This window comes from Rhea pennata, chromosome 6 (genome assembly GCF_028389875.1).
Source record: "Rhea pennata isolate bPtePen1 chromosome 6, bPtePen1.pri, whole genome shotgun sequence".
Taxonomy (NCBI): Eukaryota; Metazoa; Chordata; class Aves; order Rheiformes; family Rheidae; genus Rhea; species Rhea pennata.
The window spans coordinates 23,283,930-23,299,300 of record NC_084668.1 but is presented as its reverse complement, the minus strand read 5'-3'; the positions used below and the strand labels follow the sequence as shown (position 1 = coordinate 23,299,300).

At 39.7% G+C, this 15,371-nt stretch overlaps 1 long non-coding RNA gene across 2 annotated transcripts; it reads right to left on the bottom strand.

Annotated features, from left to right (window-relative positions):
- Positions 1-961: 961 nt before the first annotated feature.
- LOC134142187 (uncharacterized) lies at positions 962-15,019 on the bottom strand. Of its 2 annotated transcripts, none has more exons than XR_009958795.1 (3): positions 14,837-15,019; positions 9,756-9,892; positions 962-2,327 (listed from the first exon to the last, which is right to left on the bottom strand). It is a non-coding gene; the product is annotated as an uncharacterized LOC134142187 (long non-coding RNA). The 2 variants fall into 2 exon arrangements; XR_009958796.1 differs by having other exon boundaries at positions 962-2,255.
- Positions 15,020-15,371: the final 352 nt, after the last annotated feature.

The following is a 15,371-nucleotide window of genomic DNA, read 5'->3' as shown; positions in this document are numbered from 1 at the left end:
AATGAACAGATTACTTAGTAATATCTTTGTACAAAAAATGGGAAATTTCTGCTATTTAAATAAGGATATGTCTGCTGATACACAACTCCATATACAATTCAGAGACAATACTTTCATTAATGAGAGCATATATTGGGGACTTGGTGGAGAGGTTGTTGTCTACTGCCCCTGAGAAAAAATAAGAAGATATTCCAATGCTGCAATATTCTGGCTGAAGTGGCAACATTCTCTTTGCACCAGCTAGTCTAAAAGGCATAGAAATTATTTCTGAATTTGGTAAGATAGAGAGGAGGGAAAATAACAAAGAAACAGCGCTGGTGTTTACACTCTTGCAGGTGAAGTTCAGCAATGAGTAGTGTGAGTTTTCTTATTAAGCTGACGCTGTGCGATGAGAAGAGGCATGCCAGTTCCCCGTGAGCTCCAAGCACCGTCGCTCTCCGTCCCCTGGGTCACTGTGCAAAGGGGCCAGGTGCTGCCACGGCCCCGGGTGCTGCAGACACGCACAGACACGTGCCCAGGTGCCTGCACTGGCACTAGCCATTCCTCTCTGCCAAGACAAAGAATTCCCCAGTAGCTCCGGTGCCCTGTTACCATTAAACCATGTCACTATGGCGGTTCCTACCCCCCGCTCCAGCTCCCAAGACAGTACTGTGTTGTGGAGCAGGCATGAAGTGGTTGCTTAATTGAGCTAGTCCTCTAAAAAGGCAGATGTGAATTGTGCTAAGTACATTTTCTTGAGGACACTTTTTTCATTAACGGAAGTTGCTTAACAGAATGGAGTTTCACAGATGTCGTATTTCTATATTTCTGCAACTACAGATTGAAAAAAATGAAAAAAACTTGCACCTGTGCAAACATCTAGGCATATTTGCTTTCTATCTAAAATGGATTTTCCTTACTTCAGCTAAGCTTGGAGACTGCCTGCTCAACATTCAGGAAAAAAAAAAACATACATAAGGGGTTTCTGTAATGAGAATTTGGTTTATTTGAGGGATGGCAGATTAAATGCAGTTGTACAACAGAAATATGGAAGTAAGAAAAGCTTAGGTTTTCTTGGATCCAAGCAGATGATACAGCTAAGAGTAATGACTGCTGATACCTTCAAAAAAATATTAACACATAGAACTATAAGTGGTACTACTAATTAATTGTATTTCCTCATGTAGTATTTTTTAAAAATTCTAGTTTTTTTAGAAGTAATGCAAGGAAAAATGCAAAAAAAGCTACCATTCTTTTTGTTTTAAAAATTGTCCAGGGTTTTTTTGTCCATTTATTTTTAATACATTTTAATCTGTTCCTAACTGATGTTAGCTAATGAGAGTAACATTCACTCTGTTCTTCCTGAATTAGAGTAATTTAAATTAACAGAGTATTTTCAAAATGACATTTTACTTCATTTGTTGTTTATTTTGTTGTAGAAGAAAGTGCTAATCAGCTTGTCACGATCCCAGGTGTGATAAAGGAGCCCCCACCTGGTATGCTTCTTCCCCTTCATCTTGTTAACACACCACGAAGCATCCACTCTCTGTACCTAAACAGTTGTTACTGCCATGGTCCAGTTCAGTAGAATGTAACTCAAAATAAAGTTGCTCTATCAATACTAGAATCGCAGGTGGAGGGTCGCGCTGATGCGCACTCAGCAGTGCCTTCCCTCTCCTGTCATTTGACTGAGATCAGTGGAGTGGTTTATGACACAAGGTACAATCCAATGTCAGTAAGAATATCAAAACCTGGCTTTTTTTATGACTTATATCCTCAGATCACGACTTTTTTTTTCCTATTTGCGCCAGTACTACATATTAAATAATAATTCCATGTCACTCAAGCATGCAAATTTTTATGTGAATTCACTCCTTTTCCTCATCTTAATCTCAATCTGAACAGGCTGCAGATTCATTCCCACTGGAGCTTATCCCTAGGGATTCATGGAGGCAAAGGCTATCCACCTAAGAGCTGTCCACCTAAAAGGGCCTGGCTCTGGGCCTGCATCTACATGCACTGCTGACTGTACAAACTTTGAGTGTCCTGGGTTCGCTCATACTCTACATGGGACTGAGTTTTACCTCAACCCTCTCACTCTGATCCCAGCTTGTTTTGCTCACCCAGCATGAACTGCATATTTGAAGAACATCCTTTTGAAATCCTGAGGAATGGAGGCACACCAGAATAGCTCCACGAGATATTCAGTATCCTGACTCCAACAATAGCCAAAGGCAGATGTCCGGGATCCTGTTTCGGATGACAGCAGCAGGTGCCTGGGGGAGAGTGTACAAGGAAGGCAGGCATGATGATAGATACATCACTGCAAAGACCACTTCTGCAACGTTCTGTGCAAATGCAAGAGGAATATGTATGCCATAGTTACACTCCATGCTCTCATGTCATTGGTGGCAATTATAAATACTACCAAGAAAAGAAAAAATAGCAGTGTCTTCATCTGAAAAGAGCAGTGCTAAATACATCTCCAAGCGTAATAATACCATCTCAACTCCAGGTCCAGAAAATTCTTCTGAATAGTAATTGCTGAAATTGTTACTATTTGACTCTTCCTTAGCCTTGAAAATATTTTGTGGTATCAATGTAACCACTAAAGTATTTTTCAAGAGGCTAAAGAGTACATTTCGTAGCAGTGTTCAAAACCCATCCACTTTCATGTACAATGTTAGATGGCATATTTAAAAGAAAGGGAAACAAATACCAAACTAGAACTACAACTGAATTCATTCTGTGACCTATCAGTCCAGGACAGAGCAAAAGCAAGTAACAAGTGCTGAGAAAGCTTGTACTTTCATTGCTCATTTATCTTCTGTGTGGGTGAAGGAAAATCTAAAAGGTACTTACAGGGAGGAGAACAAGGATAAAATTTAAATGGAAAACACTGACTGGTCTCATTGTAAAGCACTCCAAAATCTGGTTGCATCTTTTGGTGCAACTTAACGCAGATCAAACAGTAGAATGCCATTTTTTTATATTTCTCTCTAGGTAATCTTACTTCTAATGTGCCTAGGGTGAGACTATCTTGGTACTAATCAGATCAGAGAGAAGGGACTACATATCAGTTTGCTTACTTTGTCCAATGTGATCTGTCTTATGTTAGAAGAATGGAAATTTGCAACACTGATGACAGAAATAGCAGAGATAGGAAGATCATTTTTCATTTCATCCACAGTATGTTGATTTGATATTCAGAGAAGAAAAGCATGCAGGATATTACTGAGGAGAAGAAAATATTGTAAGAATAGCTTGAAATGGCTTCTAAATATTTCTATAATAAACCTGTGATAAAATACTAGATATATTACCCATAATAGTAGATCTATTTTATGCAGTATACTTGGAAAGTATGCTTTAGTATGACTTACCCTCATTTTTGAGTAAGTTGTTATAATGTTTGAGCTGAACTGAGTCGCAGTCACACTAAACCAAACAAGTTAAACAGATGTTATGGAGATGAGCTCACTTTGTGGTCTAGACAGGCCCATGAAATGACTGCATAGCAGAAAGGAGCCTCCAAAGTAGGATATAATACAGATTTTGGTGAAGATAAACAATGAAGTTATAGGGTATAGGGTAAATCTACACAGTAAATCTAAGTAGGTTCTGTAGAATTAAAGTTTTCGTTGTTACTTGTCTTTTGAAATGGGATGAGACCACTTGGATGTCTTCATCTGTTGCATAAAATATAGAGTTGGAGTAGATTTTCAGGCTGACTGTCTATACAAACAGTGAATGTGTTCTTTAGTGGAGGCTCCATAAACTCAACAAAGACAAGCTGGATAGATCTACTGACGTTAAATGAAGTCTGTGCCTAAGTGCTTTCCTTCACAGGGATACTTTCCAAAGTGTTTTCCTCAGGTAAGGGTATCAGGGCTAAAAAGAAGTGCTATGAGAAGTCGGTAATTTTTCTCTTTCAGTGATTAAAGTTTTTCGTAACAGTTAATCATTGAAAAATATAGCTGGTTCTGAACTGAAATTTTACTGTTTTGTATCTATAATTCAATTATTATGAAATAAGAAGAAAATAATTTTCTATTTATTTTTGTTGTGGTGCCTGGCTGAGAGCTTGAAGCACTAGAACCAGCACAGGGAGGTGAGGTTAGTGAGTAGACTACAAGGTGCAAAAGATGTAAAGGTGCAAAGCTCATGGCTGTGGCTGATGACAATTTTTCATGTGGACATTATCACCACAGGTAGGTGATCAAGTATTTTTGCATGGATTTGAAGGTGCTTTGAGTTAGAGTACATTGTTTTAAAGAGGAGGTGACTTAAAGAATTCATCATATTATTTGGTAAATATATATATATATGTGGGCAGACTATGTCATCTGCATTAGAGTATAAAAGGGTCTTTCTGATGAAGCATAATATCAACATTTTTGGCATAAATTTTTATTATCTAGGAATAATGGGAGTGACCTAAGCATGGATTACAATGGATGAGTTACAGAGCTCTCTATAAGAGACATCTGATAATGCCTTTATATCCCACTGTGATAGTGACTGAAAAGGTTTATGAAGAATACTTACCATTCTTGCACTCTTATCCTGTGCTTGCCTAAGTTTCCCTATACCAAGAAAAATGAGTTAGATTTCCACCTAACACCAAATAGATGTGGTTCCAGTGTTAGCAGAGCTGAACTCATTCACATCACTTGAGATAGGTGTGAAGAAAACTGTCTCAACCAAGCATAACCATCTCAAAGTTTTGCCTCTGTCTGCAGAATCTCAGTGAAGTCTGCAGCATGCCGAGGAGCCCTATAACTTGGAGAGACCAAATCTGAGGAGTCTAATTCTAGCAGTTAGCTTGCTCATATTTTGAACATCTGCAAAGTCTAATGTGAGTTGAATACTGAATAGAAATGACTTTGTTTGTTAGCAGAGCATGGCACAGTGCCATTTATTTCTATGCAACTTCTCTTTCTCACATCACATGCTTTTTGTATATATCATACCCACTTCAAAGATACTATTTTTGGAACCACTTTTAAGAGTCTTGCTATGTTTATGGAACTGATTCTTGTATCTTTCCCAAAAACCTGGTAGTTAGATGCTAGTGTGCAAAACTCTTGCAAAAGAGACAAAAAAATGAAACCATGACAGTAATATGCTCCAAAAATTTCCCTGTACAAGTTTTCTTCAACTAAAACTCTAACTTTAAGTTGTTCTGTGGAGCTATTTAGGTCAGAAAAGAAATGCTGGAAACTGGCAGTAAGAAAAAATCTCTTATTTGCCAAAGAATTAAAGAACTAGTAGACAAGTTACTGAGCTTTTGTTACTGCACATCTGAACTTTGCCTAGTCTACACCTCAGACAGAAGTAATCTGGGGAAGAAACTTATGGGTTTGGGAGAAAGAAATATTTTTATGGCTATTTCTGATATTAAGAAATGGGCAGCTGCTTACATACACTCAGTGGTTTGGAATGTCAGCCCAAGTACTGGGAAGTGACTTGGTGGAAAGGTTCACAGCCAAAATCATCCAGTGTACATCCATATGGTTATCTCACACATACCAGCTTGTTTTGTACCCTCAAAATGGGACAGATTAGCAGCATACATTTGTTTTTTGTTGGTATGTCTAAGTGTTCAGAGATACTTCTAAAGTCTCATTAGAATAGCAGCCTTTGGAAATATGTGATTATAACACAGCATAACTTACTGTGCCTGCATGCTTTACCACAAAGCTATGATCTCCAGCTCCCTGGTGTCTGGTATGAAAATGCATACCTAGAGCTATAGGTATAACAAATATATCCAAGCTAGACTGTGCCTCCGGGCAGATACTCTGTTGATTCTACTGTCCTTCCTGTTATGTCTTATGATGTTTCGCTCTACTCGTCCCATAAGACATTCATGTGAGCAGCTCTGTGCTTTTATGTTTAAAGTAAGTTGCTATAATATCTTCTCTGCAACCTAAACTACAGCTGTCATGACCATGTTAAAGTATGACTTTTCAGGCTCAGCCATGCTGTACTCTATTATTAGAGACTTAAACTACAGTGTGGAGAAATTCGGTAATGAGAGTGAAGCTCTCTGTCCTTTCCTGTGATTCAGCGTGGCCATATTTGATAACCACCCTGGTTTTGTTTTGGTGCTGTTGCGTTTGAGACCTGCCTTCTGCAAGTAAGTGGAGTGTTGGTAACTCGTTGCTAAACAGCCTAGATTATATCACAAGGATGATAAGCCTCTTCCAAGTGCTGGCTTTGAGAAAAGGGACATCAAGTGAGTATGCAGAGTGGTTGTTAGAGAGTCTACTCATGCATCTTATCAAAGCCCTATTAAGTGGGATGGAGTTTTTCCTGTGATCTCAGCGTACTTTAAGTTATTTCCTGAGAGACTTTTCTGGGGAAAGTGCCAGTGAAAAATATTAAGGATGGTAATGTAAGGAAGTGTTAAATGCTTCAGCAGAATCTTTTGAAGGTAGTAGCTTGTTTTATGGCCATTTGTAGTACTGCATTATAACTTAAAGGTACAGGAACATACATTTCATCAGTTACATGGGTACACTCCCATTGACTTTCACTGTAAGATTGTGACCTGTCTATTTAAAAAATAACATTAAGGATATTAAAGGAAAAATCTCTTTTACAGTTTTATTTCTAGAGTGCATTGAGTTGAGGATCCTTCTGTTTAGTCACTACCTCTCAATAGTGTATTCTAAACTAAAAGGTCCCTGTGAATAGCCACTCATGCTCCTATTCCAAAACATAAAAAACAGCACAAAAATTTAGCAGTTTTGCAGTCAGAAAACCTAGGAATTAAATTCTGAAATAGCTCCAGCTGTGAAGTCAAGAAAATCAACCAGTCTAGTTTCAACTCCTTGTAAATTAGAAACTTCAACCTACCGGGAAAAAAGGATGGATGCTTTGTTATGCTCCCAGAGAGTACAGATGTACATCTTAAATGTGTGTAAGAGCATCAAGATTCTGTCAAGATCAATCCCTTATTAGTAGCTGTTGAAACAATGATAATCTGCCAGTAACTAATGACATCCATAGAACGATTTTAAAGGAACACTTGAATGCAAAGGTATGGTGGAAATATTTGAATTAGATCATGTTTTGAACAGGTGGTTGGCATGTCTTCTTCGAATTTAGAAAAAGCTAGTGCTTTCTATCTATCAGGCATGAGAGAAAAAACTATTCTGCTGCAACTCAATTTTTCAGTCTTCGTACTTTATGTAACTAGAGCAAAGCTTGGTACTGTTTCTGATAGGTAACTTGTTTGCTTTGATTTGGGAATTTGCACTTACTTTTCCTACTTTGTTAAGATGTTATGTTAAGAAAGAGTTCAGCTGTAAGACTTATTCACTGGTACAACTGGGCAACGTGTTATTGGATTCAGAAGCTACATTAAAAATGGGGAAAAAAGCAGTCAGTTCAGTTCAAGTGAAACAAAGGTTTTTCTTTTTTTCTAAAAACATAAACTCAGTTTGTGTTGACACAAAATATTTTATTTAACCTAAATGTTTCATTTTTATCATTATTTTACCCTTTAAAATATTTTTAAATGAAAATTTTATTTTCAAAAGAAACCTTTTTTTTGAATGTCAAAATAAACTCTAACTTACTTATTTGTACCCTTAGAGCTGTTTTACAAATTCACAGATTCAGAAGATTATAATTCCTGTGAAAATATTTGTGTGAATTTAATATTTGGATAAATGTCTTACTGTAATGCCTTTCCTCACATTTCCAACATAATTGCAGATACATGTAGCATTGGGGAACTGATCTCTGATTATGAAACAATATAAATGTATAATGTTATTTAAAATGTAAAAATTGCATAGTTGAGCATGCACAGGATTTATTTCATCTGCTTTTCAGAGCTCTCTTGATTATAGTTTTTGTAGAAGCAGGCACTGCTCTTTTGTTTATTTACACTTTGGGTTTTGTGCTTGGTAGGACAGAAACTAACGCATCTGAGTAAGAACTACTACTGTGAACTCTAAAATTAAAGAGTCCAGTTCTTCCAGTTTGTGTCTCTTGGTTGACTGACTATGGCTTTTAAAAAGATGCAAGTTCAAAACGAGGCTTTTCTTGTGACTGATTTATAAGGGTTCAATCTTGTGCAGATTCTGATAGGGGTGTTATAAGGGATGATATCTTACTGCAACCTTTTCCTTGCTGGTCTTCTCATGTCTGCAATTGCCTATTTTTACCAAGCTTCTAGGAACATAATTATTGTGGAAAACTCTTAGCCTCTGTCAAATCTGGTTGAACCAGTTAGTCAGTTTTCGAAAGTTCTTGCAGACTAGGAGGCAGACAGAAACATGCAGACAGGATGGTAGTATAACTTTCTTGCATTGGAAACCAGTAAAATCAATAACAGCCAAAAACCTTATTCCCTAACATCCTAAATTCTGTAGAAGTATGTCAGCAGTGTTCCAGCTGTCAGGCTGAAAAATGCAATGAGAGACTTTCCAGGTCCAGCAGCTTTCAGTAGGATGGCTCTTCCTGAGCCCGCTGCCTCCTTGTCATGCTAACATCTGCTTGTTTTGCTGAGAAACCTGGTAGATACTTGCACTGCTGCTTCAAAGAGATCTACAACGTCACCCTTGCTTTCCCCTCTGTTCTTTTCCTTCCATGAATTTGCCAATATGGCAAGTGGCTTTGAGGGTTTGGACACTTCATGACTGGGGCTTGTAACGTGAGAAAAATCACAAACATTTTCTGTTCAGCCTCCTTGGCTGCAAAGATTTTTCTTCTTCCCTCCCTCCCTTCCTCTCTTTCATGCACCTTTGAAATTCAACTACCAATATTTTCCCTAGAGTCTAAGGAAATTCTGGATACTCAGGCCTTAAGAGATTCCTCCAGATTTTTCTCCAAGGTCCTCCCAGGCTCACAGAGATCAGTAGTAACATGTGATGGCAGACAGGCTGTGCTCAATGCATGTTTCATGTACATTACATTGCTCTTCATTTAATGCTGTGGTCCTGTGGCCAGCATATGTGGTCAGCATATTAATTTGTAGCATTTCTGGGAAACATCATCCTAGGTGGGCTGTAGGGGAAATTATGGCATTGCTTATTAAACGAATTTACTCTTCTGCAGACAGCCCTGTCATTGGAGGACCGATCCCTTATCTGTGTGAACCTGCAAGTATTGATTTATGAAAGTGAATTCAGCAAGATATGCACTGATGAGTTATCCATATTCAACAGACTGGCTTCTCCTGGATCCGTGCATGAGAGATGTTTGGGAACTAGAGAGGGAAGCCCTGCTTTTTGGTGGCAGAACCTGGCAGGAGCTTTCTCTGTTTCTGTAGTTCTACTTGCTATTCCATGCCACATGCTTTATGTGGCAAAAATACACTCTGCAACGAGCACCAGGCAAGTTGAGGACTAGAAGTATTGATGCCTTGTTAACAGCAATGCTCAGTATAATGGTTTTCTAATCGAAATTTGCTTGCAAAGGTATACTTCTTAGTTGCATTCAAAAAAAAAATACTGTTAAGGTTTGTACTCATTTTTTTTTCTTGATTGCAATGCATGTTATAGATAAGTATTTTTTATTGGGCCTATAAAATAGTTCTATTCTAAGGGCCCAGCTGACAACTCAATACATGGACTAGGAGAATGGGAAAGGCTCAGAGGTGACAGTACAAGAAAAAAACAAAAAGGAAGCAGCAGGATTATGGCATCTCTACTAGCCATTACAATCTGAATTACTGTATTTTTTTTTACCAACTGCTTCTTGAATATGCTAAGGAGCAGTTTGAGGAAACAGTTACAAAACACAAAGCAAGCACTTACCCACAATACTGTGGCTCCAGTTTTAGAAGATACTGGACATATATATATCATAATGTAATACTAAAGACAAATGCAATGGTGTTTCAGGCTTCCTCTGCAGTGCTACTGGCATGCAGGAGAGTAAGCAGACAGGTAATCTGGAACAGATAGAAAGGAGCTTAGTAAAACTCGGTTAGCTCTTGTCTTTTGAGCACTTCTTCATTCAGAGTACCTGTAGTCTATAGTGTCCTGCTGTGCAACTGTAGTGTCCTCCAAAAAATGCAAGCTGCTGGAGGAATCCCATTTCAAAATCTAGTCCAGTTTACCATTATATACTGATAATTCCTGCACTAATGATTGTACTGTTTTTGTTCTCCACTTTCTTCTAAGACATCTTTACATCCTTATTTTATGTGGTTCTGTACCACAGCCTGGCTGGTCCATCCATTTAACCTTGGAAGGCTCCATCCTTCATGGTATTGTTATTATTAAGTGGCTGAAACACTGAATGTGTGTGTTGTTGGGAATCTATTTGCAGTGCCTCATTCCCCTTAAAACAGACGTGATGTATTTAAACTGCGATATACTGCCCTATACCTGTGGGGAAAGAAGGATGGAATAGACAAAAGTTCTATTTGACCATCTTTAGACCCTGAGCTTTTTCCTTTCAGATTTCCATTCCACATCTGCCCATAGTCATTGCCTCACTGCCTTCATCAAATGGCTTGTCTCCTCATCTGCTTTGAAACTTCTTGCTTCTCCTGTCATTGATACAGCTGCTGTTGACCATTAAATACCACTCTGGACTTTAGTTCTGTTTTATTTTTGTGAAGTGATGCAAAGTAATGAATTTTAAAAAATCAACTTAGTTTTGCATTTAATATACTTAGTCTTCTAAAATTATAGGCTGCTTTCTAACTTCTTTTGATGGCACAAAATTGCCCATCAAAGTTATAGAAATAGTGGTGGTCTCTTTCAAATTAAAATTTGCTTTCCACTATATTGTGAGCATTACTGAAATACTTCCAAAATATTCAGATTAATTCTAAATAACAGAAAAATATTCTCTTTAAAAACCAACTTGAAAAATCTACAAAAATACTTACGAAACTCTGAATGCTTAATTGAGTCTTCTATTCCTGACTTTTTACAAAAGTATAGCATAAACACTGACTCACTCTACTTAAAAACAGTGATGCAACTTTAGCATTAAATAGAAGATTAAATATAAATTTGGTGAGACTCTATTTCCAATCACATGATGAAACTAAGATGTGAATAAAGCAGACAGCTTTTAAAGAGTAAATGTTCAGAGAATTAAACCTTACAATAAATGCTGGAGACATGGTTTTTGTCTCCAGCAGACTTCTTCAGCTCAGCTGACCACTGGCTTTAACAATGCGCTGTTATACTCACTGTTGATCTTCCCTTTTTGCATGAGGCACTTATTCCATCTCCGCTGCATTCTGCCCTGTCAATTATAGGGAGCTGCAAAGCAGCAATGGAGTGGAGAGGAAGCTTCAAAATCCTGCCTCTAACCAAAGAATTGCTTGCTCAAGATTTTCACTTTCTAAAAGGCTTTTTAAAAACAAAATTTTCCTGAGTTGGTTAAAGTATTTTAAAGAATTGATGATACCAGTGTCAATCTTCAAGTACCAATCTTTTCTAGAATTTGTGAATTTTCCTCCTTGTATTTCTTGCCTTTGTGTGGAGTCTTGTTAAGGTCTCTTCTGAATTTGTTAATGCAATGGGGGTACAAGAAGAAATTTAAAATGATCTCATTATCTAGGATATATTCTGTTTTTAAGAAAAAGTTTAATTATTAAAAATGATAGTATAAATAATTTCAGTTCTTTTGAGTAGAAACCTTATCTTATCAAAAGGGCTCCAGAGAATAATCTGAATCTGAAGAGAAACTACAAAGCCGAAACACTGTTTGCAGAAAAAGCTGGTAGAAACACAAAAAAGAGAAGGCATCAAAACAGTTTCCCTAAAAGAATTTGACTTCATTATCTTCTACAAAGTATGTTTTCATGGCTATTGGAGCTATATTTTAATACCATTGCATGTGAAATAGAAATGTTTTGTAGATAATAATTGATAGAGAAGTAAGTTGAACGAGGTATAGGGTATGGAAAGGGTTGAATTTTGGAATTAAAAGCTGCTGATTGATTAGGAGGGCAATAAGAATGTCTACCTTTTCAGGATCTCTGCTAAGAGCTGCAGAGAGCCTCAGTACAGGCATAGGTGTCTTTGGTATTGAACTTAATACTGAATATTGATTTCTTCAGTGTGAACACATTGTTTCTCCTTTTTGCCCAAAGCAACTAGCCAAAATTTGAACTAATGCAGCTAGCCAAAGCATGGGATCTCATAGGTTATTTCAATTAAGAAAGAAACTGATGAGGCAATAAGATATCTTAACCATGTTTTTGTATTTTTGGAGGACTCCTGGTCCTCCCTTTCCCTATCTCCTCCCATTTCACTTTTTTTCTTTCTTTTTTCTTTTTTTTTTTTTTTAAGATACAGAGAAATGAATAAAGTCTCTAGAAAAAAAAATCCAGTTCACATCTCATTTTCTTTGAGGACCCTGATCAAAAGCTGATCAAAGTGTCTCCCAGGGCCTTGTACTAATGCTTATTTTAGCTTTCTTAAAATCTTTCTTCTGAGTTCTAACTCTGCTTCTCCACTTGATTTTTTTTCTAATGTCATAGAGCATGTAAGGCAGACCCCAAACAAGATTCAGTTCAAAGCTCCTGAGCTTTTTTTTTAATATATATATATATATATATATATATATATATATATATATATATCTTTGTTTGAGTTAGAATATGCACTTAATGGTTTTGTACACTCATCTTGAACAAGCAAGAGCAATTGAATACATCAGTATGAATATCTATTAACCCAGATTATAAATGCAGGCCCCATTTTGGCTACATTCATCATTCTACTGAAGTCCAAAATGATGTCAGCCGTTATAGGCCAAAGGAATATAAAACATTTAAGAAATGACACTTGATCTAAGCTGAACTCTTTACACATTTACAGGATAATTTCACAGTGGCAACACACTATCACCCTCATCCAGACCTGAGTCTTTCTTTCTCTGCTCCGGTCTCTTTTAGACACCCTTCACACCTACCTCTGAGGAATATCTGTTTTTTCTCTCTGGCAACATTGTCCCCAAATCGTAAGTGCCAAGCATCTGTCTCCCACAGGAAAGGAATTTTGAAATAGTAAAACCAGGACAGGAACAGTCACAACAACATTCTTCAGTTCAGAAGATATTTAACTACACTCAGACCACTGAAATGGATTCCTTTTTCACATACATGTCTGTGTAAACAGAGTTAATGATGAAATAAACTGTACTTCAGTGGCAATTGGAAGAGCTGGGTTTGCAGAACTGCCCTCAATTTTCTTTTTACTTGGAAGCATTTTCCTACTCATCTGTCCTCATTAGATTCATGAGTTCAAAGATTGCAAGTCTGATTCGCTTTTTCTGCAAGAAGATTTTAAGTAGCTAAGATCCCCCAACCTCCATTTTTTAATAGGCTTAAGTGACGAAAATGTAGCTCTTCTCGTTCAGTGCAAACCAGTTGCCTACTCTTCATTGTTTCCCCTTAGCAACATCCTTCAAAGATACTTCCACAAGCTGTATCTGTAAGCTACTTTTCCTGCATTTTACTGGAGTTAGCTGTGATGAAATTCCACATTACTTCACCTTCCCAGGCTTCTTGCTCAAATTTCAGAGGTCTTTATCTTGAGTTTTTCTGATCGCTTGAATCATTGTTTCTGTAAACAACTCTGCTCCTTCATATCATTCACCTAGACAGTCTTTCCTCACTAGAAACTAATCAACCTTGATAAGGATATTGCCCCTTCTGACCAGCATAGCTAGACAAAACAACCTAGATGTTACTCTGCTTAAGAAGGGGAAATTCAAGGAAATAGGACGTCTTTAGTGTAATTAAATTTGTTTCCAAGTTTTGTAATTGTAATTCCTGTTTCTCAAGCACAGGAGGTTCAAAACACAAAGTATCTTCTTGCTCCAGCCAACACCCGACAGCAAAGCCTGTAACTGTCCTGGGCGCACAAAGCTGCTTTGGGCTTTGTTACTACGTTTCTGAGCTCTGCCTTTCTGTTTGAACTGTCTCTCCTACCTCCTGCCAAACTCCCTGCACAGCACACACAAGGTGCTTTGCCCAGAGCGCTCAAATTGCAGAGCAACCGTGTGTTTACATTTGTTTTCTGTAACAGATATTTGCTTAGTTGTCTCTTATAGCCCTCGTTATTGAAGGATGGTGGTTAAGCCTTGCAATTTCAACCCAACCTACAACTCTGTTACAAAAAACTCTCCTGGGAAGATCCGGTAGAAAGATCATTGCTACTTTGCTCAAGATGAGACCTAAGTATCCTCAGACTAAGAACCATTTGTTGATCTTACGGTGAAACTATCTGTGTTAAAATTTTATTCAGAATAGTGTTCCCTAGCATTTCCAAGGCTACTAGAGGCAGATGTTGGGTGAAATTCTGTACCACTGACCCTAGCAACGTTTCAAAGCAACAGAAGAAAGTCTCGGCATTTTTTTCCCTGCTTTATATTAGAAAAATGAAGCATCAGGAAAATGTATTAATACTAAGACTTTCTTCTTATTCCAAAATCATAATTAAGGCTAATTTAAAACTATGTAATGTATCAAACTCTGCAATATATTGAGCACTGCAATTCTCAGCAATGCCAAACAGAAGTCAAGTGGGATTTAGAGTGCATACTTTTCATCATTGCTTTGAATAATAAAAAAAAAAAAGTGTGTAACAATTATTTTTCAAAAGGCCGTGCGGGCCGGCGGGCGTGCGGGCGGCCTGCCCTGCGGCCCCGCGCAGGCCGGGCGCGGGCGCGCCGAGCCCGCCGCGCTCGCCCGGAGGCCGCTCCGCGCTCGCCCGGAGGCCGCTCCGCGCTCGCCTCGTGCGCAGGAGGCCGGCAGCAGGTGCGCGCCCGCCAGCCGCACGCAGCCCGCGGCCACCTCGAGCCCCGCGGCCGGCGGGCCTGGCGCAGCGCCCGGCGCTCCCGGTACTTCGTGGCCGGCATTTACCTGTTCGGGGACGGTCAAGAGCAACGGGACGTTACAAAGGAGGAGGGGGGAAAGGAGAGAACATCCGGCTTCCCCTTCGCTCCGGCTTTCGAAGCCGCGGGCTTCCACTCACCGCGGCTGGCCCGCCCCGGGGGCGCCGCGCCGCTCCGAGGCGAACCCCGGCGCCGCCGAGCCGCGGCGGCAAGAGCATCGCCCGCGCCCCGGGAGGCGCCAGCTCGGCGCTCGGCAGGGTCCGGGGCGCGGCTCCGCCCCAGCCCTGGCGGGGGCATTTCCCCGGTTCTCCCTCGCTTTCCGCCGCGGCGGGCGGCCGCCGCCTCCCCCGACATGGTATCACCCGGGCCCGCGGCCGGCGCCGCCGTGGTACGTCCCGGCGCGGGAGGCGCTTCCCCGGCGCGGGCGCCCCCCGCCGCCGCCGCCGCCGCCTCTCTTTGTGTGCGAGCGCGCGCGGCGGTCGGGAGCGCCGCCGCCGCGGGGCGGGAGGGAGGTGGAGTGAGGCGCGGGAGGCAGCGGCCGGCCGGGGCGGGGCGGGCCGAGG